This window comes from Monodon monoceros, unplaced genomic scaffold (genome assembly GCF_005190385.1).
Source record: "Monodon monoceros isolate NGI ecotype Baffin Bay Population unplaced genomic scaffold, NGI_Narwhal_1 Super_Scaffold_12, whole genome shotgun sequence".
Taxonomy (NCBI): Eukaryota; Metazoa; Chordata; class Mammalia; order Artiodactyla; family Monodontidae; genus Monodon; species Monodon monoceros.
Window position 1 is genome coordinate 19,527,746 of NW_021703768.1, and position 21,396 is coordinate 19,549,141.

Sequence of the window (21,396 nt, forward strand, 5' to 3'; positions counted from 1 at the left end):
TTGTCCCTTTACAACTCCAGTAGTGAGATCAGAAAGGTACCTAGTTCATCTCATTCAGGTCTTTGTTGAGTAAAAGAGAAAAACAATTGGAATTGATTAAAAATACAACAGGAAAGCTAGAAGAAGAGCTAGCTGCAGTAGTCTAGATGAGAGGTGAGGCTGATATAAACTTGGACAGCAATTTTACAGAGACAAACTGAGTGTGGCAGAGAGATTGCTTTGGAAAACCTTTTTAATACTGTTCTGCAGTTTATAACACTTCCACACAAACTTCTCAACCTCTGTCCATCACTAGGCAGAAATTTTCACTGCAGTCAGATTACTTTCACAATCACCTACAGGCAGGCTCGCCATTTGCTCTAACACAGGTATTTCCTATAGATAGTGGGTTGAATGATGGCCCTCAACATGATCTCTCCACATCCTAATCCCTGGAACCTATGAATGTCACCTTATTAGGGGGGGAGAAAAAGGGTCTTTGCAGATTTAACGAAGTTAAGAATCTTGAAGTAAGGAGATTATCCTAGATTATATGAGTCCAAAATCCAACAATGTGTCCTTACAACAGAAACATAGAGGCCAATCTGAGACAGACCAAAGAGAAGACAGAGAAGAAGAGGCTATGGTAACCAAAAAGGCAAGATTGGAGTGATGTGACCATAAGTCAAAGAAGCCAGAAGTCCTCATGGTCAACAGACACTGGAAGAGGCAGAGTGTGGAAACTCTACTAGTCTACCAGAGAATGAGGCCCTGCTGACACATTGTTTTAAGACTTTTGCCCTCCAAAACTGTAAGAAAATTAATTTTTTTTTTGTTTTAAGCCACCAATTTGTTATGGTAGTTTTTTTATAATAGCCACTGGAAACTGATGCAGATTTTGGTAACAGGAAGTGGGGTATTGCTGTAACAGATACCTAAAAATGTGGATGTGGTTTTGGACTTGGGTAATGGTAAAAGGCTGGAAGAATTTGGAGAAGCATAATAGGAAATGTCTGGATTGCTTTTGAAGAGATTGTTGGTGCTAAAGTCAATTCTGGTGAAGGCTTAGATGGAAATAAGAAACATGATAGAGGAAGTGTTTAATTCCTTAGAGGATAAATATATTGTCAGAAATAGAATATTGATGGACCTATGAATGTTAAATGCACCTCTGGAGGTGGCTCAGAAAAAAAACGAGGAATATGTAATTGGAAACTTAAGAAAGAAGATCCTTGTTATATAGTGCCTAGAAACTTGGCTGAATTGTGTTTTCCTGTTTTACAGAAAGCAGAATTTTTAAGTGATGAGCTTGTAGATTTAGCTGAGGAGATTTCCAAACAAAAGTGTTCATGGTGCATCCTGATTTTTTTCTTTTTTTCCTGCTCATAGTTAAAAGGCAAGAAGAGAAAGACAAATTGAGGAAGCAATTGGTGACTTGAGAGGTTCTCAGCCTATCCAAATTGCAAAGAATGTTAAATTAGAAAATTCACTGTTGGAAAGTGTGCTACAGAGACAGAGCAAAGAGTGTGGCTGGACAACCTTACACTGAAAGTTTATGAATTATGGATCAATTCAAGATTTTAATGAAAGCCAGGAATACAGATGGGGTTATCCAAGCAAGATGTGTGGAGGACCTTCTTGTCTAATGAGCTGGATTACTGTGACATACATAAATAAGAGACCTACAAGTTTCTTGAGAATGTTACATCAGCAGGAAGAAGGTCAGCTTGGACTGGAAGCAGCCTGTTAGGAGGATACTACAGAAAACTGCTGGACTTCCAAAATTCTAAAGACAAGCAACACGAATACACAGCTACTCAGCTGCAAACATGTGTGATCCTTCAAGGAAAAGGAAGAATGATTCTGAGGCAGAGACAAGTAGAGCCTCAGGCCCAAACAGTGGAGACACATATCCAGACAGTAGAGCTGTGAGTAACAAATAATTATGCTCAGGCCTTGAAACCTAATAGAATTTGTTTTGCTAGATTTTAAATTTGCTTGGGAATGGTGACCTTTTTATTACTTGCAGTTTGTCTTTTTTTGGAATGAGAATGTCTATTCTATGCTAGCTCCCTCACTGTATTTTGGAAGCAGATAACTTATTTTCCAGATTGACAGTTCCACAAATGGAGAGGGATTTTGTCTCATGATGGATCATTCCCAGAGTCTAACCCATATCTGATTTAAGAGTTAAATGATAATATTTTGATTGTTAAGCTCATGCTATGTAGATGATATTATGGACATAGGGCTTATGTTGTAATAGGTTGAGACTTTGGTGAATTGAGGGACATGTTGAATTATTTTGCACGTGGGAGGCACATAAATTTTGAGGAGCCAGAGGTAGACAGTAGTGGGTTAAATGGTGGCTCCCATAAAGATAAATCCACATCTTAAACACTGGAAACTGTGAATATTAACTTATTTGGGAAAATGGTCTTTGCAGATATAATTATATTAAGGAGTTTGAGAAGAAGTTATAATGCTGGGTTATCTATTGCTCACTTTGTGTCTCTGTGTCACTTATTGATAATTCTTGCAGTATTTCAAACTTTTTCATTATTATTACATTTGTTATTGTGATCTGTGGTCAGTGATCTTTGATGTTACTATTGCAAAAAGAGTATTGCTCGATGAAGGCTCAGATGATGGTTAGTATTTTTTTAGCAATAAAGTCTTTTAAATTAAGATATGTACACTTTTTTAGTGTAGACCTAAATCCAAAGGAAATGTCATTATAAGGGAAAGGAAGAGGAATCTCTGAGCCAGACAAAGATAAAAAGATATAGAAAAGAAGAGGAGGCAATGTGACCACTGAGGCAGAGACTGGAGTGATGTGACCATATTCCAAGGAAGCTAAGGGTTGTCAATGGGCACCAAGAGCTGGAAGAGGCAAGGAATGGGATTTTATCTGCAGTGTCTGGAGGCAGTAAGGCCTTGCCAACACATCGATTTTGGACTTCTGTCTTCCAAAATTGCTAGAGAGTAAATTTTTTTTTTTTAAAGCACCAAGTTTGTGTTAATTTGTTATGGCAGCCGCAGGAAGCTAATACTCTCTAATAAAATCCTTGCACATTTAAACTCGTATTGGTTTCTGCTTCTCTGAGCGTGTGGACTAACACAATTGAATAGAATATTTTGTTACCTGGAGCTGATAATCAATATTTTTATTTTGGACACACTAAATATAAGATGTTTCAAACATATTTAAGTCAGAGGTCATGTAGGCAGTTCGGGTCTAAAGATCAGTGGAGATGCCAATCCTGGAGAAATAAATATAGGAGACATTAACACATGGATAATATTTAAAGAGAGGAACTCTTTGAGGCATCCTGTTAAAAATGGTGTAAATAAATGAGATGAGAGGGTTAAGCCCTGAAATAACCCAGCATTTTACATATTATCAGAGGAAGATGAGCTAGTGAAAGAGACTAAGAAGGAAGAGGCAGTGAGGTTATATGGTTTGTCTTCCAGATAGTGCCTGACTCCTTTCTCACTTTTGACCTCACCTCTTACCTCCTCTCTTAGCCTTACTTCATCTCTATCCTCTGCTTCCTCCTGGATTCATCTTCACAGAAGATGAGGCTGGTTTGTTCTGATGATTAGTTTATACCTTTTGTAGGATTTCCTTAAACTAAGGTATTTACTGTTGTTTTTCTCTAGAAAAAATTTCTTGTGAAATATTTCACAAAGGATCTGTGTCAAAATATCAATAGAACCCCAAAATAACCATATGAATAATGTTAGAAAAAAAATGACATTTTCCTGGTCATTGTTTCTGGTATACAAAAGGAAAATGAGGGCATAGAGATGTGCTGGATAGATCAGCATTAGAAGGCAATGAGGACTCCGGAAATCTATTTGAATCAAAAGTTTCTCCCATCACTGTCACTTTCTGCCACACATCCTAAAATATCTCCACTAGTTTTTGTCTTGTTAGACAACTTCATATCCTCTCTCTTAATTGACTTAAATCCTCTCTGGGTCACAGTGGCATTAAAATAAATAATCATTGTTTTTCACCCTTCTCCCCACATGTATATAAACATTGGTTTATCAGAGTCTACTGGTTGCTTCCCAACACTCAATATTCATGCTTTTCTTCTTCCATCGGGCATTTGGTCACTGAGAAGAAAGGCAACATTCCCCTGCCTCCCTTGTAGCTGGGTGTGACATTGTTACTAAGTTATAGCTGCTGTAATACAAGTAGAATTATCATGTGGCGAATTCCACAAGTATTCTCTGAAAAGGTAAATGCGAAGCTCCTTTCACCCCCTCATCCTTTCCCAGTGGTTGCAAGGCAGACATGATGTCAACCTTAGAAGTAGAACCGCCAGTACAGGAGCAACAGGATTGAAAGGACCTGGTGTCCCTTGGGAAACAAGGAGCTGAGCCAGTTTACAAGCCTGCCCCGCCTACTTTAGACCATTTAAGTGAGACTTGTGTATCGTATCTACACCAGTTTAAAAGGATATCTTTGCCATTCACATATGAAACTAACCCCAACTGACACAGTTTTGTTTTTTTTTTTAACTTGGAACTGGGTTGCTGGAAGTAACAGATCATGTGTCATTGGCTTAATGAAAGTTGTCCAGCAGCAGATGGCAAGGACTCACGTGGACTTACAATGTAGTAGCAAAATATGGTAAAAATTCCCTGTTTCCCTCATAAGGCAGATCAGGTACAGGTGGGTTGTATAATAAGAAGTTATAAGAAATTGCTACGGGCTGAAATATGTTTCTCCAAAATTCATATGTTGAAGTACTAATCCAGTACCTAAGAATGTAAATGTATTTGCAGATAAAGTACTTAAATGGGTAATTAATTTAAAATGAGGTCATTAGGGTAGCACCGCATCCAATGACTTGGTCCTTCTAATAGGAGATTAGGAGACAGACCCAAAGAGAGGGATGACCATGTGAAGACACAGAGAGAAGATTGCCATCTCTAAGGGAAGGAAGAATGTCTCAGAAGGAATCAGCCCTGCTGACACCTTGATCTTGGACTTTCAGTATCTAGAATTGTGAGAAAATAAACTCCTGCTGTTTAAGCCACTCAGGCTGTGGTATGATGTTATGGCAGCCCTGGCAAACGAATACAGAGATAATCAAAACATATTGTGTATTAACTATTCTTGCCACTATTAGGAAAGTCTGATAAGAAAGAGAATAACTTAGCATGTAGAGAAAGCTGCTAAGAGAGATGAGAGGGATAAATAGCAACACAACGACGTTAAGGAAGGTGTTCTGTAAAGCAGCGTATACGTATTTATTAACAGCAGCTCAGTAATGCGGCACATTGCTGGGTTGAAAAGTCAGCTGCGGCTTCATCTTATAGTCAAGCAGACCTAAGCACCAGCTCCCAAGGTAAAGCCTTAGCAAAAGATCAGGCTGTGACTCAGGTCTTTTTCCAGTGCCTGCCACTATGACTTCTCAGCCAAACAACGGAAACCAGCCTGGGTAAAACATCTGATTTGGATTGCTGTTTCACACCACACTCCACCCCTCACCTTTTAAATTATTTCTAGATATCAATCACAAAACTAGAAAAGAAGGGGTTGTGAATAGAACCCAAATCATGTAAGTTTTCAGACTTAAAAATTTTATCTAGTAAGGTGATTGGTGTTGCAAGGCAACCCTTTGTGGATTTCTTGGTGTTTCTGCTTGGTCTAGACCTCCCAAGCAACAGAAATTTGCATGTTATAATGACAAAGAACGTCTCCTTTTCTTTTCCCCCAGTACCATCTGCTCTTTGCATTCTACAGGTGGTAGATATATGGAGCCTTTTTTACTCCTTTCACCAGAGACACATGTTCCTGTTCAAGGGCTAATCAAGCCTTTCTTATCTCTCTGGGAGCCAAGGTTTACATTCCTGGTTGGAGAATTTCTCCTTCTCCCCCAGGAGGAGATCTATTTACATTCCAGAACAAAAGATAAGCTCTTTCTCTTAACTTCAGAGGGGAGGAGGAGATGTGTCTACACCTATATAAGCTTCAAGATTCATGATTTTGGAGTCCCTCTCCTGTGGTGCAGACTACTCTGTATGTTCACGGAACATTTGCCTCTCATTACATAGCCCCATGAGGGAAACAGCAACAGTACTAGGTATTCTGTGAGTAAGTAAAATAGGCTTTTTTTTTTTTTTTTTTTTTACCTAGTCTTTGTTTCTTTTGACTCTGATCAGTATCTGGTGTTTCTGCTAACATGTGTGTGTTTGTATTTATCAATCTCTTTATCCATTTTCCAATCTCTATATCTATATCTATATATCTGCTATCTCTCTATTTAATGGTTCAAATAGGGTAACATAAACTCTTCACAGTTTCAGACATACTAGGTATATACATATGGTCAAATGATTATCACAAACAGCAAAGGTGTAAGAAGTGTTCTAAGTATTTTTTTGTCGTTTTTGAGAATTGTATTGCAAAAAATAAAACAAAACAAACAAAAAATATCGCAAACCTAGTCTGCAACCCTTCTAGACCAACAAACCTACATCAATATAATTGTCATTTTAAAGCCATTCAGCCTCTAAAACGGACACCTCTTTTACTGCCAACTTCACATGTGGACAGAGAGTATAATGGACAAAACTAAACCTTCCAGAAAGAAGGATCCAGAGGACGTAGAGGAAGATGAAAAAGTAACTCATGCCAGAGAACAAATCCAGCCACTAACAGATGGTCTAACAGGAATTAACTGTACTGCCAGTGCAAGGAGTCTTCAATTTCTTCCCCGACTAATGACTGCCTCGTGTTTCCCATTCTTCCTTTTTCCCTGAATGCGGGTTGTGAAATGGGTTACTCATTATCTCAGTACAATTGCATATCGAATGTGTTAGGGACATAGAACTTGAATTTTAATTTACAGGTATAAAGTACATTTTTCTACCTAGAGCAACTCTTGAATAGAAAATGTTAAAACTGACTGCTGTGTTTTATCACAACCATTATAACCAGCAAACGCTATTAAAAACACAATGAGGGCTTCCCTGGAGGCGCACTGGTTGAGAGTCTGCCTGCCGATGCAGGGGACGTGGGTTCCTGCCCCGGTCCGGGAGGATCCCACATGCCGCAGAGCGGCTGGGCCCGTGAGCCATGGCCGCTGAGCCTGCGCGTCCGGAGCCTGTGCTCTGCAACGGGAGAGGCCACAACAGTGAGAGGCCCGCGTACCGCAAAAAAAAAAAAACAACACAATGATCTTTGATTGACCTCACTATGTCAGAACCGAATTGGACTGGCCAATGAATAACAGCTCTTGTTTGAATCATTTGTATGCAGATCCCTAGACTTATTCCTTCCTAACCAGAGAACAACTTTTCAATATCATTAGCATAACTAGGAGAAATAACATAACGTACTTTTCACCCTTTCTAGCAGTTAGGCATCTCTAATTTGCCCTTACTGAATTGTTTCCACTGGTATGTCTCCTTGCCTGGCAAGTTAAATTCAATCTGTTGTTTTTTACTGTACGTTTTTAAAGATTACTGGAGGCCATTGTTTACAGAAATCACAATACAACAAAAAGCTATATCTGGATCTGATCAAGAGGACAATGTATCACATAGAATCTTCGATATTGAGTTGAATGAATTAACCAGTTGTGACTAGGATATTTTCTTTCCCCTAGGAAAGAGACTGAACGTACGCAATACAAAAATGAATGGCATAATTATGTAGTTAAGACAGCTTTTAGAACAAACAATATATTTCCTTCCCTCCTTTTATATCATTAGACTGTCAGATATTTTGCTGTCTGTGTAGTATATTTTAGCCTTGTTGGTACAGCGCCAACTACAAATTGGCACTTTCCTTTGGCACTTGCCGTCTACCTCTACAAGGGTTAAGTCATGAGCTGTTGCCGCTGCTGACTTTCAACACCCCCTGAAAGGAGTTCAGGGTGGAGAACAGGAATGTGGCCCTCTGTGCCCTGGGAAAAACTGAGAGAGCAGGCCTTCAGATAGTTAGATATTTTCAGGAGATTTTATGAGCCCAATTCTTATATCTCCTCATATACAGAAAAGCACTAAAATCTTTCATGGTGACGTCTGCTTCTCATGACTAGCAGTAACCTTCATGAGACCAGCAGAAACCTGGTCTGCAAATAATACTTCTGCAAATAATACTTGCAAATAATACTTGCTTGATTGCATGTACTCCCCGTTCACCAAAATCACATATATAATGACCTTCTCCCCTCTTTGGAGCAGTTTCTCAGAGCTATCTGAGATGCTGTCTCCCGGGCTATAGTCCTCATTTTGCCCCAGATAAAACTTAACTCACAACTCTCATGTTGTGCTTTTTTTTTTTTTTTTTTTTTTTTAAGTCGGCAATAGCTGTGCAAAAACGTTCTGACCATTGGGAAGTAAGTAGAGGTATATTCAGCTTCCAGGAACATTCTCTAAATGACAGTTAGCATGCCACTTTTGTCCTTTCTTCTTTGACCTGTTCCCTCTTGATGACTGGAATGCAAATGAGATGGCTGTGGTGGGTTGGCCAACAGGGGAGTGAGCTGACCTTGGGGATGGAGGCTGTATAAGGTGGGACAAGATAAAAGTAATGAATTGTGTGCTTTGTGGACCAAAGGACCATACTACACTAAATTTCTGTACATCTCAATTCCTCCATGAAAAAAAATAAAGCTCTATTTGCTAAAGCTACTGTTATCTGTAATCCTCGTTATTTCTAGTCAAGCCTAATCATAACTAAGAGATCTGGCAAGTAAGCTACTAAGTAGACAGAATGTCAGACAACTGTTTTATCCTTTTCTCATTTTTCTGGACACCACTGGAACTTTTCTCCTGTGCATGAAATCTACTCAATAGCACAGCTATAATTTGAAACTTATAATCACATCTGTACTTGCCACCTAAGATCTAAAACTCAGAGCTCCCCACCACAGTAACATTTTTCCCCAATTCACTAAAGCTTATGGAACTTACTTTTTATTTCTATAAGCATTTTCACTCACCATAAAAAAGTCATCTTTCACTAATTATCTTTTCTCTCTAAATTGAGCATTTATGTTTTGCAGCATGCATTTTGTTACTGCATAACACAAGTGAATTATATTTTGTAGTGGTTTCATAATATTTTTATTACATTTTTTTTGATAGCTATAAGGCTATGATAGTACTAAATGAAACCAGTAATAAACACTAATTACAGACACCATTTATTGAGTTATATTGTATGCCAAATACTATAATATTTCAATCAATTTTCAAACTATCACATAAAGTAAGTAATAATAGTGTGTAGTGGGTTGAATCCCTAAAATTTGTGTCCAACTCTTATCTCCCAGAATATGTGAGGGTGACCTTATTTGGAAAAAGTGTCTTTGAGATCTAATTAAAATAAGGATCTTAAGTTGAGATCATCCTAGATTGGGATAGACCCTATATCCAGTGAGAGTTTTCTCATAAGAGACAGAAGATTAGAAGATGCTAGAGACACACAGAGGGGAAGGCCGGTAGAGACACAAAAACGAACATGTGAAGATGGAGGGTGATATTAGAACAGTGGGTCTATAAGCCAAGGAATGTCAGGGTTGCCTCAGCCAGCAGAAGCTAGGGAGAAGCATGGAACAGATTCTACCTCAGAGCCTCCAGAAAGAACCAATGTTGCCAATCCTGCAAATAATTGATTTTCTTTTTTTTTAACTTTTTATTTTATATTGGGGTATAGGTAATTAACAGTGTTGTGTTAGATTCAGGGGTACACAAAGTGACTCAGTTATACATACACATGTATTCATTCCTTTTCACATTCTTTGATTTTCAACTTCTGACTTCAAGGACATCGAGAAAACAAATTTCTGTTGTTTTAAGGCATTGAATTTGTGGCAATTTGTTATGGAAGCCCTAGGAAACTAATATATCAATGGATTTTGCTACCAGAAAGTAGGATGCTGCTGTAATCAATACCTAAAACATTTAAAAATGCAGAAGTGGCACTGCTTTTGGGTAATAGATGGAGGCCGGTGGAATTTGGAGACACACCATTAAAAAAGCCATGATTTGTCTTGAAAAAACGGTTGGTAGAAACATGGATGTTAAAGACTAGTCTGGTGAGAACTCAGAAGGAAGTGAAGAGCACTGTTGAGAAAGTTTCTATCATCTTAGAGAACACAGATTGTCATAAATGGATGTTGGTAGAAATATGACCATTAAAGTTGCTTCTGGCGAGTAACGAAATGAAATGAGGAACATGATATTGTAAATTGGAGGAAAGGTGATCCTTGTTATAAAGTTTCAGAAAATTGAGCAGAATTATTTTCTACTGTTGAGTGTTCTGTGGTCGGATATAAGTGGTGAGATTGGATATTAATCTGAGAGATTTCTAAGGAAAGTGCTGAAGATGAAGCCTTGTTTCTCTTACTGCTTATAGTATTGATAAAATGTGAAAGGAAAGACATAAATTGAGGAAGGAAGTGCTAGCGAGAAGGAACCAGCATTTGATTTGGAAGATACTTAGCCTATCCAGATTGCAAAGGATGCTAAAATTAGGAAATCACTGTTGTAAAGGATGCTCTGGAGATAGGGTAAATGGTGTGGCTCGGTAACCTTTTTTGAAGAGATTGGGTGTGTGATTCATGGATCCAATCAACCATCTTAGTAGAAGCCAGGAATACAAACAGGGTTATTTAGGAAGGATTTTGAACAGTCCCCTTTCTCATGATATAGTTCCTCTCAACATACAAAGGAGACCCCAAATTTTTGAGAATGCTATACAGCAGAAAAACCACCAACTTTGACTGAAAGGGAAAGAGATGGAATAGAATGAAGGCAGGTTGTCAGTCTAGGATTCTACAGTGAGGAAATGGACTGAGACAGTTACTAGGCTGAAAACACGTGCTAACCTTCAAATAAAGAAGGAATGACTACAAAGATGCTGAGAGCAATGGATCCACTGCCAAAGGCAAGACAGCCATGGAACAGGTCTGCTCACAAGACTCTCCAGAAGGAAACAACCTTGCTGACACCTAGACTTCAGACTTATGGCCTCTAGCGCTGTGAGTGTATGCTTTTAAGCCACTGGTTTATGGTGATTCATTATGGCAATGCTAGAAAGCTGACACATGGGATATTCACTTCACATGTGGGCACATGAAGCCTTGACAGTTTAAAGAACACCACCATGGTCACACAATTCTTAGGTAATAAAGCTAGCTTTTGGAACCAAGGAGTCCTTTCCAGAGAATTAATTATTCAATGCAATCCCTAGAAAGACACTTCACTTCTTTCTTTGATCAGTTCACCATGTAATAATGGACTGAACAGATAATCAAGGAATTCATTCAGTTTGTAGTCATTCCAGTGTGTTCTACACAAAGAATTTTTAGGCAACCACAATCCCTATAAGAGCTCCAACAGGCATGTGACCAAGGTACAAACCATAGTATATATGACTAGAACAACGATATCACCAATAAAAGATTGCAGAGTAACCTCAACCGTAAATGACACTACCTTAATAGATTTACTGTCCACACGGCCACGTGAAGACCAAGAAACAGGATGGTAATTCACCATTTACATCAAGAGTTTAGTAATTCTATGAGCTTGCTATAATCTGCATCATTAGATTTTCATTGCTAGTGCAAAATAAGTAAAGGAACTAGAAAATATGTTGCCGTGGTTAGATATCATGATTGAGACGTAGGTACCTACAATTGTTCTTAATCTTACTGATGTCAGAGGGGTACCTAGGTGTGCCATTAGCCTTAGAAATAATATATGTCTTATAATTTTCTGTATTTTATATAAAAGGCTATAAAATATATATTCATGTACATAAAGTATATATGTGTGTATATATACATATATATGTATACACATAACATGATTTTTTTAACTGAATGGCTTTTGAAATCTGGGAATCTAATTCCTCATTTTGACCTGAGGAAATTCAGACTGGTGGCATACAAAGCTCACCTACCCAGATTAAGGTAGTATTTGGAATAGGATAAAAGTCCTTGATTCTCTTTTTAGTTCACTCTACAATCTCTGTACCTTTGATATGTTCCATATTCATTTTAGTGATATAAAAATATAAACTTGACTGTACTTCCCAATTAATTTTATCCTTCTAATCAAGCAGTCTGCCATGTTTTTGTTCATTTCTGATTGTTTTATTAGCTAAACTACACAGAAGCAACATCGTGGAAGGACATTAATGTGTAGAAAAAAATGTTCTTACATACTTGCTTAAATTATGTATTTGATTAAAATTGCTATAACAGCCATGCCTTTCTAACCAGTAAAATGAAGCTCATGCATCAAGGTAATGACTAGACCTTTAACATGATGTATTGTACAGTGCAGTACCTGTAGAAATGAGCACGGAAAGAATAATTACAAAGGAAGTTTGTGTCTGAGAAAACAGCTTTGCAATCAGAGGCATGCCGGTATTTCTATGTGTGCTCCGTGCATTTTCAATAACCAGCACGGCATTCTAACAATTATAAGATATTACAAACTATTAAATGTGATAATGAGTGTTTATCTATGAAGAATATTTTAAAGTTAAATAACTTGCATCATTTTATGAGTCAAAAACATATAACTATTTTGCTTACAAGCTAGTAGCAATTTATTTTCTAAGGTTAGCTTATATAACTTACTAGCTTCATTGTTTTACCTCCTCAGTAACTTGATTCTATGGCACTAGGAATCAATACTGAAAAAATGTATATTTAAAGAAATGCTTTTACAAGTAAGCAAAACTCTTCAGAATCTTTACAATATTAATTCAGCCTTCTGAAAATATTTCGTTGGCACGTCTTTCTGAAATCTCAAAAGCTCTCACATATTACAACGGAGAAGCAAAGGACTGGTCTCCAATCAAAAGTCTATCAGTCCAGGGGCTTCCCTGGTGGCGCAGTGGTTGAGAGTCCGCCTGCCGATGCAGGGGGCACGGGTTCGTGCCCCAGTCCGGAACGGGAGAGGCCACAGCAGTGAGAGACCAGCGTACCGTAAAAAAAAAAATAAATAAAATAAAAATAAAAATTCTATCAGGTCAATAAAAGAAACTCAATGGAAAAAAAAATAGCTCAAATCCTGATCAAGTTGCCTGAGATAGAGAAAATGGTAGGCAGAGTGGGAAATAAAATGTTTTCAAAATAAATTTAGTTACAGTCAATGTAATTTAATAGTGAGAAAGGCTTCCAACTTCATTAAACAAATCAAACTAACGAATCATAAATTCACAAAAACAAAAGCGAAACCAACACTGTAATAGCACTTTTTTATATTTAATTATATTTGTAGAATACAAGTGCTTTCATAAATATAATTGTATTTTATTTTAATCTTTACAATAGCCTTATTAGGATGGAAAGTCAAGAGTTTGTTTTTCTATTATTTTGGTTAGAAAGTAAACCTTTAGGAGGTAATGTTGTCCATTTAATAGCCAGCTGAAGGGCACTAGTAAGAGTCATCACTCAACAAAAGGTCCCCTCGGTTCCTTAATCTTCCCACTACCCTAATCTGCAGTTACCGGCATCAAAATGCTGCCTATGTGATACGAAAGGTAAATTGATTAATTGTAATTTTCTGAGCTACAGTTTGCAGAGAATATATTGAAAGGTTTTATAATGTGAATCGGGATTTGTTGAAAGCTGAGTTCCCCCCCCCCCAAAAGATATTATTTCCATTAAAAGGTAATGAGATTTAAAAAGTCAACTTTGTGCAAAAACAATGATCCAATGAGCATATTTAGAAGATATTCAGAACAAGGTTAGAGAGACTGATAGTAGAAACTGTGTGGTGACACTGAGAAAAGTCATACCTGTTTATTGTGTATTTATTATTCAACAAATAGCTTTTTGAACAGTATATTTAAAGGGAGCAATATGCAATAGAGTTGAAAGAATATATACCTATAATGAACTTATAACAAGCATGTGAGCACAGCCTTGGGAAAATACAGCAACAAACTTACACAAACTCATACTGGGAAGGAAAGCAGCAAATATGAAAGAATATAAATCAGATTAAATGCTATTATTTGATTCATACCTGGTTATGGTCATTTACCTAATCCTAAGTAATCAGGAAATTAGAAACTTTGGCTTCAATTCTATTCCTGTTTTAGGGACTTCCTCTAGGGAAAAAAAAAAAAAATCTGGCCTTGATCTCTCAGCAGATTTTCACATCAATGCACATATATTCAACATTCTCTTGCTCTTTTTCCTTGAATGAGCCATTGGCATCTCAAACTCAAAACTTACAATTTGAATTAATTATCTGTCCTGTCTCTTCAGAACATCTCCTCTTAGTGAGAGGCACCATTACAATTCATCCTATTTCCTAAACCACCATTATGGCCCCCTTTATCTCTCGTTCTCCCATATCAGCCCATAGCCAAGGAATCACCAAATTCTATCATCAGTGGTCTGAATAGTTTAGAATCCACTTACTTTTGACCATCTAACTATCATTATCTTAATTAATACTATTAACATACCCTGTTTGTATTACCAAAATATCCCCCGACTCAAGCTTTCTAATTATTTCTGCACTATGCAGTGAGAATGACTTTTCTAAATACCGAACTGATTATAATACTACCTATTAAAAATCCTTTTAATCTTTCCTCATGGTCCTCTGCCTGAGCCTGTCAAGATCTTTTCTATGCTTACCTGTCTGCATCATCCTTCACTAGTCACCTACACCTCCTCTCAAACTATGTGCACACTACACTTTAACAGTACCGAATCCACTGGTTTGCTTTGTTCTACAAAACCTTTGCTCCTATTGTTCCCTCTATTTATAATTCTCATACTTTCTCTTCTTCCACTTAACATACCAACACAATTACTTGTCTTTTCTTTGGTAAACCTTTTCTTTTCTCTGTTAAAATTAGAACCCTCATTCAATCACTTTGTCATGTAGGACAGGCTTCATATATCTACCTACCACTTACCATACCGTATGGAAATTGCCTGTCCTTCTCTGTCTCTCCACCAGATTGTGAGTTTGGGGATGCCACATCATAATTTTTTGTCCTCCATCGCATCCTCAAAATCTACCTATTTCAATGTTTATTTTGTGTTTTCATACATTTTTAAATGTAAAACCTCATTAGCTAATGGTATTGACAGTCATGTGGACTAGGTAGAACACTGTGTTCTTTAATAAGTGAGCACAGGTAAGAAAAATCCATAGCAGAGTGGTGTGATTTCAACTTTTATATCTGTATATAAAAGTTAAGGATTAAACAAGCTAAATCCTTAAAGGTAAGAAACCACAGATTGCTTAGAGTTTCAGAGATAATTTTTATTTTGGGGGTGGCATTTTTTACTGAAATCAATGTCTCCACCACTACAATAAGGGCTAGTCTAGCATAGAAGGATGCTTAATAAATGTCCTCCTCCCCTTGTTTACTTTCAAAATAATTGATCTCAGAGCAGGCAAACTATCCAATGTGCAAGTTTCTAGCTGTCAAAATCATTTTTAAGACATGCTTCAAAATATCTGTCAACCTTATGACCTGAATTAACAGAAGTAGTTGGAAACTTCAACTGACTACCAATGAGCATTATAAGATTCGAATTGTATATTATGCATATATTATATATACACAAATCCTATATATTACATACAATATGGATTGATTACTTATAATTATGTATTATATATCATATATGAAAATGCATATTATATACCCATATTATATATAAATGTATTATTTGCATATAAATTATTGTGCATGTTTTTGTACTGTAGTCCATACTGCTAAATTAAACCCAACATCATTTAAATCAAAATATCTAGAAGAAGCAGATTCTACCTCACTCTAGAAAGTCCCTAAAATGATGACCAATTGCAGTAGTAAAATTATTCTTCTACTTTTACTTTATTTTCCCCCCAAAATGGTAATAGATCTTGTATCCATTAAATAATGTAGTAAAGCTTTTCCAGTAATTAATAATTAGTAATTAATTTTCAGTAATTAATAATTAGTAATGTAATAAAACTTTTCCAGTAATTAATAATTAGTAATTAATTTTCAGTAATTAATAATTAGTAATGTAATAAAACTTTTCCAGTAATTAATAATTAGTAATTAATTTTCAGTAATTAATAATTAGTAATGTAGTAATTTTTTCAGAAATTAATAATTTCTCTCAATGTCTATTATCGGTATTCCATACTATGCCATACTGAATTACCTATCACTAAAAGTATTAAACCATATACTATAGGCTAGGTTATTTATATTAACACACTAACTTAAAGTTCCAAAAAACTACTTACACATACAGTATCCAAAATACATCTCTAGGGATTACCTACAAATATTTCAAGGCATCTTTTGTGCAAGAAAAAGCAGAGTAAAGTCTCTTATGTAAGTTTTCAAAGAATAAGAAAGTACAGTCTTGGACCTCTGTTCTCTGTATTAAAGCCTTCCACAGCAGCTAAGACTCTTTGACTTTTAGAAAATTGTGTTTTTCTCCTCCTCTTAGAAAAACCTCTTACATATGGCTTCTTCTGTTTGTTAGTTTGCTTCTTTGAGGCACACAATTGTAACACAGCTTGCTCCTAGGCTCTAGGTGGATATCAAAAGAGTGTCTGTAAATTAAAAACAAAACAAAAAAGAGAACTATACCCCATGTTTTATTTATTTATGTTTCTTACTTCCCCAGTAGAAAATGGATTGAAAATGAATCTGTTTTCAAAGCTAAGGGTGAGACTTATTGTTTGGTTTAGTATATCATGGCATAGTGATTTTTAAATACTAAGGGACAATATGAGAGTCATGACTCTTTTCTCTCTCATCACAAAATCCATGTTAACTGCCAAATACAAACCTCTTCTGCTTTAATTTTCGTTTGGATTCCCTTTTTTTTCTATAATTGAAGATGAATCTATTGTTTCTACCTGATATTTCTTATATAAAATTAATGAAAGCTCAATATTGTGATGAACCATTGAAATAGAGCAAACAGGCTTAAATTTTTAGAGGAGAGGGGAGCCCAAAGCCTGCATACTATTGCTGAGCCATTGGTAGTGGTCGCCTAGAGCATAGTGTTATTAAAGGTTTTGAGGCTGAAATGTGGTAGTTCTGGGGACGGATGTCTGGGTCAATCAGTGTTCTTTCACAAATGAAAGCTAAATGCTTAGATTAGTGACTGATACATAGTAAGTATGGCAAAGATGTATACTATGATTATAATTTTATGAAAATGATGATAATATGATTATTGCTACTATTGTTAAAATTTTGCTCAATAGTTGAGTAAAACTGAAATTTCATTTGGAATATGACTAGTAAAATATGGCAGGATATGAAAGAGTGTATATCTTTCCAATGAAGGGGTTTAATGCTAGATTTAAAGATGATGAGTTTTAAAAATACAGTTGGGAAATAGAAGAGATGGTACATGTTAGATATCATGCAATAAAATTCTGAGAGAGGAGAGATAGCAGCTGCCCAAAGGAAGGATGAGGGAAGAAGTAGCATAACAGGTGCCAGACTTTGAATATGCCACACCAACCTGCCTTTCCAGTTGGCCAAAGTTATGAGAAAAATAGAAGAGATAAGAAACAGAAAGAAAAGTGAATATAACATAGGAAAAATGGAATCTAAAGAGCAAGATAAAGGTACTCTATAAAAGGGGAATGTTGATGCCTCCGATTTTGAAGAAGTATCTGGAAATAAATTGGTCAGAAAAGTAAAAGTAAGCTATGTAATAGAAAAGAAGATAAAAAAGGAGAAAATAAAATACTGAATTTCATTTATAAAAATCAGTTTACAATAACTAAAATATAGGACTTCCTTGGTGGTCCAGTGGTTATGATTTCACCTTCTAATGCAAAGGGGGCGGGCTTGATCCCTGGTCAGGGAGCAAAGATCCCACGTGCCTCGTGGCCAAAAAACATAAAACAATAACAAAAAAATAAATGAAATATATTTTATAGTATAAACTTTTCTTTATTAATAGATTTTAACATTTGACAATCCATATTCCAGTGACTATGTATTACTGGTAATTATCATAATGCATCAACAAGGTGGGAATTATCTCAATTTTATAGATGATAAACTGAGGTTCATTTAAGTTATTTGCTCAACTCATATGATTAGCAAATGGTTAGAGATACGCTTCACACCTTCACCTTTCTGACCATCCATGAGATCTGCAGATCACCTAGGTAAACTTCCTCAGGTGATTTTAAACTATAAGGATATAGTGGCATAATTTAAGCTCAAAAGATTCATCTATGTCACTAATTTTAAGTGTTACTTCCCCCAGATGACAAAAAGTATATAAGTTGTAGTGTTCAAATCAATGTGATTTATTTACTTATATTATTGAAGTGTGCTTATTTTTTAACTTACATATTTTTGACTTAACATTTTTATTGATATATTTTAGAAATCCAGACAAAACAGCTTCAATTTATGTTATCCTTAATACAATAGCCGTGGTTCTTATATAGCTTCCTGGGAAAATCATGACTTTAAGAGGATAGGTTTATGTGAATTTTCATGAAGACTTCAGGAAAACACCTCATCAATCTAGCTGTTGAGGCAACAGCTGGGTTAGATTAATTGGATGATGATTGAATACTGTATTCCAATGTTTTCTCAGTTGAAATGTTTTGGTTGTCTTCTCTATAGGCATTCAACTTATTCAGTTAACAAGTGACAACAGAATATGCAGATAAACGTACTGTGTGTTTTTAAACCTTAGTTGTCTTTAAGTCAAAATGTCTTTCTTCATCCCCATGGTAGACACACATCAACACTGTGAAATTTCCATAGACTTTCCAAGAAAAGTATTCCTTTGACCAGTGTTTTCCAATCTTTACTATGTATAGAAACAGCTAGCTTCCACAATTCTAATTCCAATAGGGACAAAGATACATTGTTGTGTTTTAAAATGAAATACTGGTGACCATATTCATATAATATTACTATAATAACTCAGCCTGGATCTATATAGTATAACCAATTGAATTAGAATTCAAAGTTCTGTTGCAATTCAGAAATGTGTGCATGTTTTTTTACAGGACCACTGATAGTTAACCATTAGAGTTAGCTATTACTAAAAGTTTGTAATACCAAAACAATTTTGAATCATATTCTACAAATAAGTATGTGTTTAATTAAAGTAATACTTAAATGAAATTGATGTTGATCTGTACTTTGCTATATTATCTTCATAGAAAGTTATTTTGAATAGGATTATAGCACATAAAAATAATTTGGTGAATAACAAAGCTACCTCAAAAATATAAGATAAAGTATACATTTCCTTTACCAAAGCAGCTGCTTAATTATGGCTTACATTGTTTATAAATACATTTACTATTTGTAGGTTTTCCCTTTTTTTATAATCTTAGCAACAATCATTGAAAATGATTATACATTTATTATATTCATTATTGAGAAGGAAAATGGGGCATAGTTAAATGAGGGAAAAATCACATTATAAAAATATGCCTAATATTGAGGATGAGAAATCCATGTCTACTCTTGGCGTACAGTAAAGGCTTTATATAAACAGTCATTCTTATTTTAATCCCTTCTGTCTGAGAAAATGATGTGCCTCTTTGTGCCCAAGGCCAGTTTCTGAAGCTGTGTTATATTCTCCTATTCTTTCTTTCCTTTGTAGGGATTTTGCTCCATTTATAATCTACAGTCTATTGCATTTTCAATATTTCCCTCCCTCCAGCTGTTTTCATAAAAATACTAAAATGCTTGATATTACTCTATCATCAAAATAATCCTCCTCCAAGCCTACATCCCTATAGACATCAGCCATCATTCTAGCTTTTGTCTTACATTAACAGCAGTTCTTCTAGAAAGGTAATTACTTCATTGTTCTTGCTGGTTTTTAAATATCTCATTCAATATTTTATTGACCTAACTCTGTCTACTACTCCTATCTAGTTAGTAGTTCCACACTGAGAAAATTTAGAAGCTAGAGATATAGACTTTGAAATCATAATTTAAATAATTTCTGGAACTACATGAGGGAAAAATATCCCCCAGGGATGACGTATGGAGTGAAAACACAGGGAAGAAAATATCGAACTCAAAGTATACTGGGGCTTGAGAAGAACAAATGCGGAGAACTTGAACAAGCATGGCTGCCAGAAAAGTTTCTAGAAAACTAGGATAGAGTACTAGGAAGAATACTGAGAGATCAGAATTACAAGAAAAAAGAATGATCAAACATCTAAAAAGCCACACAAGTGGTAAGATTTACCAATAAGAAGGTCACAGTGAACTTGTCCACAGAGGCGTCCCTGGAAGGGTAGGGGTAGAAAGAAGATTATATTGCTCTGAAAGGTGAATAAATGGGCAGTGAAGATGCAGATAGAATATTTTCATATTTCTATTTTAAGGAATCTGTTTGTGATGGAAAGTTCTAGAATAATAGCTATGGCATGAGAGCTTAAGGCAAAGCTGTGCTTTAAAATAATATTTCCTTACATTAGCCTAGCATATAGATATGCAAACACATATCTTCACATTATCTTGTCAGTGCTCCAGTATTTTACTTAACTTTTCCTTCTTTACCTTTTAGTTTGTTAATTTTTTCAGAATTTTTTGATATGTTGATGGCACTATTTTGGAAAAATGATGACAAGTGAATCTAAGTTTTCTGGGATTTTTTATAGCTAATTTTGAATGTTTTCTCTCTCTCTTCATATATCCCTAGTATATTATACTTTTTAATTTTTGAATACTGCTTAATGAAAAATTTCCTAAGGTGTGATTAATTATATTTAGTTCCAAAATTCAAACAAGATAATTTATACTCAGATAATTTATGTATATAATTTATGTGTGTACCTACATGAACATACTTCACATTTATAATTATATGCTTTGTTTCAAACTAAGAATATTTGAGTTAATAGGTAGCAAGAACATGTAGAATTAAAATCTATTTAAAGTCTGCAGACATAAGTCTAAATAGTCAATACATATGATCTTTTCATTGAATCACTGATTCAATAAAGAAACAAAAGGCACATTGCATATTAACAATTCTAACAGAGTTCCACCATAATTATTACATTTCAATTATTAAATTTTATAAGTCAAATGGAATGCAGTTTATCTGAATTTACTTCTTCAAAGAATAAAAATTTTAATAGATATAAAGAGTAAAAAGAAAAACTTTAGGAGACTATTTAAAAATATTTTCTGAGTTAACTAAAATATTTTTTCAATAAAATTAATAACATCACTTAGAGCTATATAATAAAAATGAAGCCTGCTTATTTAGTAACTAATACATTGTTTTAGCATCAGCAAACACATCTCAGAATAGCCATTTCTATTACTAAAATATCTTTTAGCTCACATACAGAACATATAAAAATATCCCTTGCAAATATAATCTGAGTTTTTTAGACTACATAAGTTTCCATAAAAATAATATAAAAATT

General features: G+C 35.4%; 1 protein-coding gene across 1 annotated transcript in view; it reads right to left on the reverse strand.

The window, feature by feature from the left end:
• LOC114892337 (cadherin-12) overlaps positions 1 to 21,396 on the reverse strand; it is a 990,049-nt gene that overhangs the window by 584,438 nt on the left and 384,215 nt on the right. The window contains exon 4 of the mRNA XM_029217108.1: positions 12,561 to 12,661. The gene's annotated coding sequence lies outside the window, so the exon portion shown is untranslated. The remainder of the gene's footprint in view (positions 1 to 12,560; positions 12,662 to 21,396) is intronic.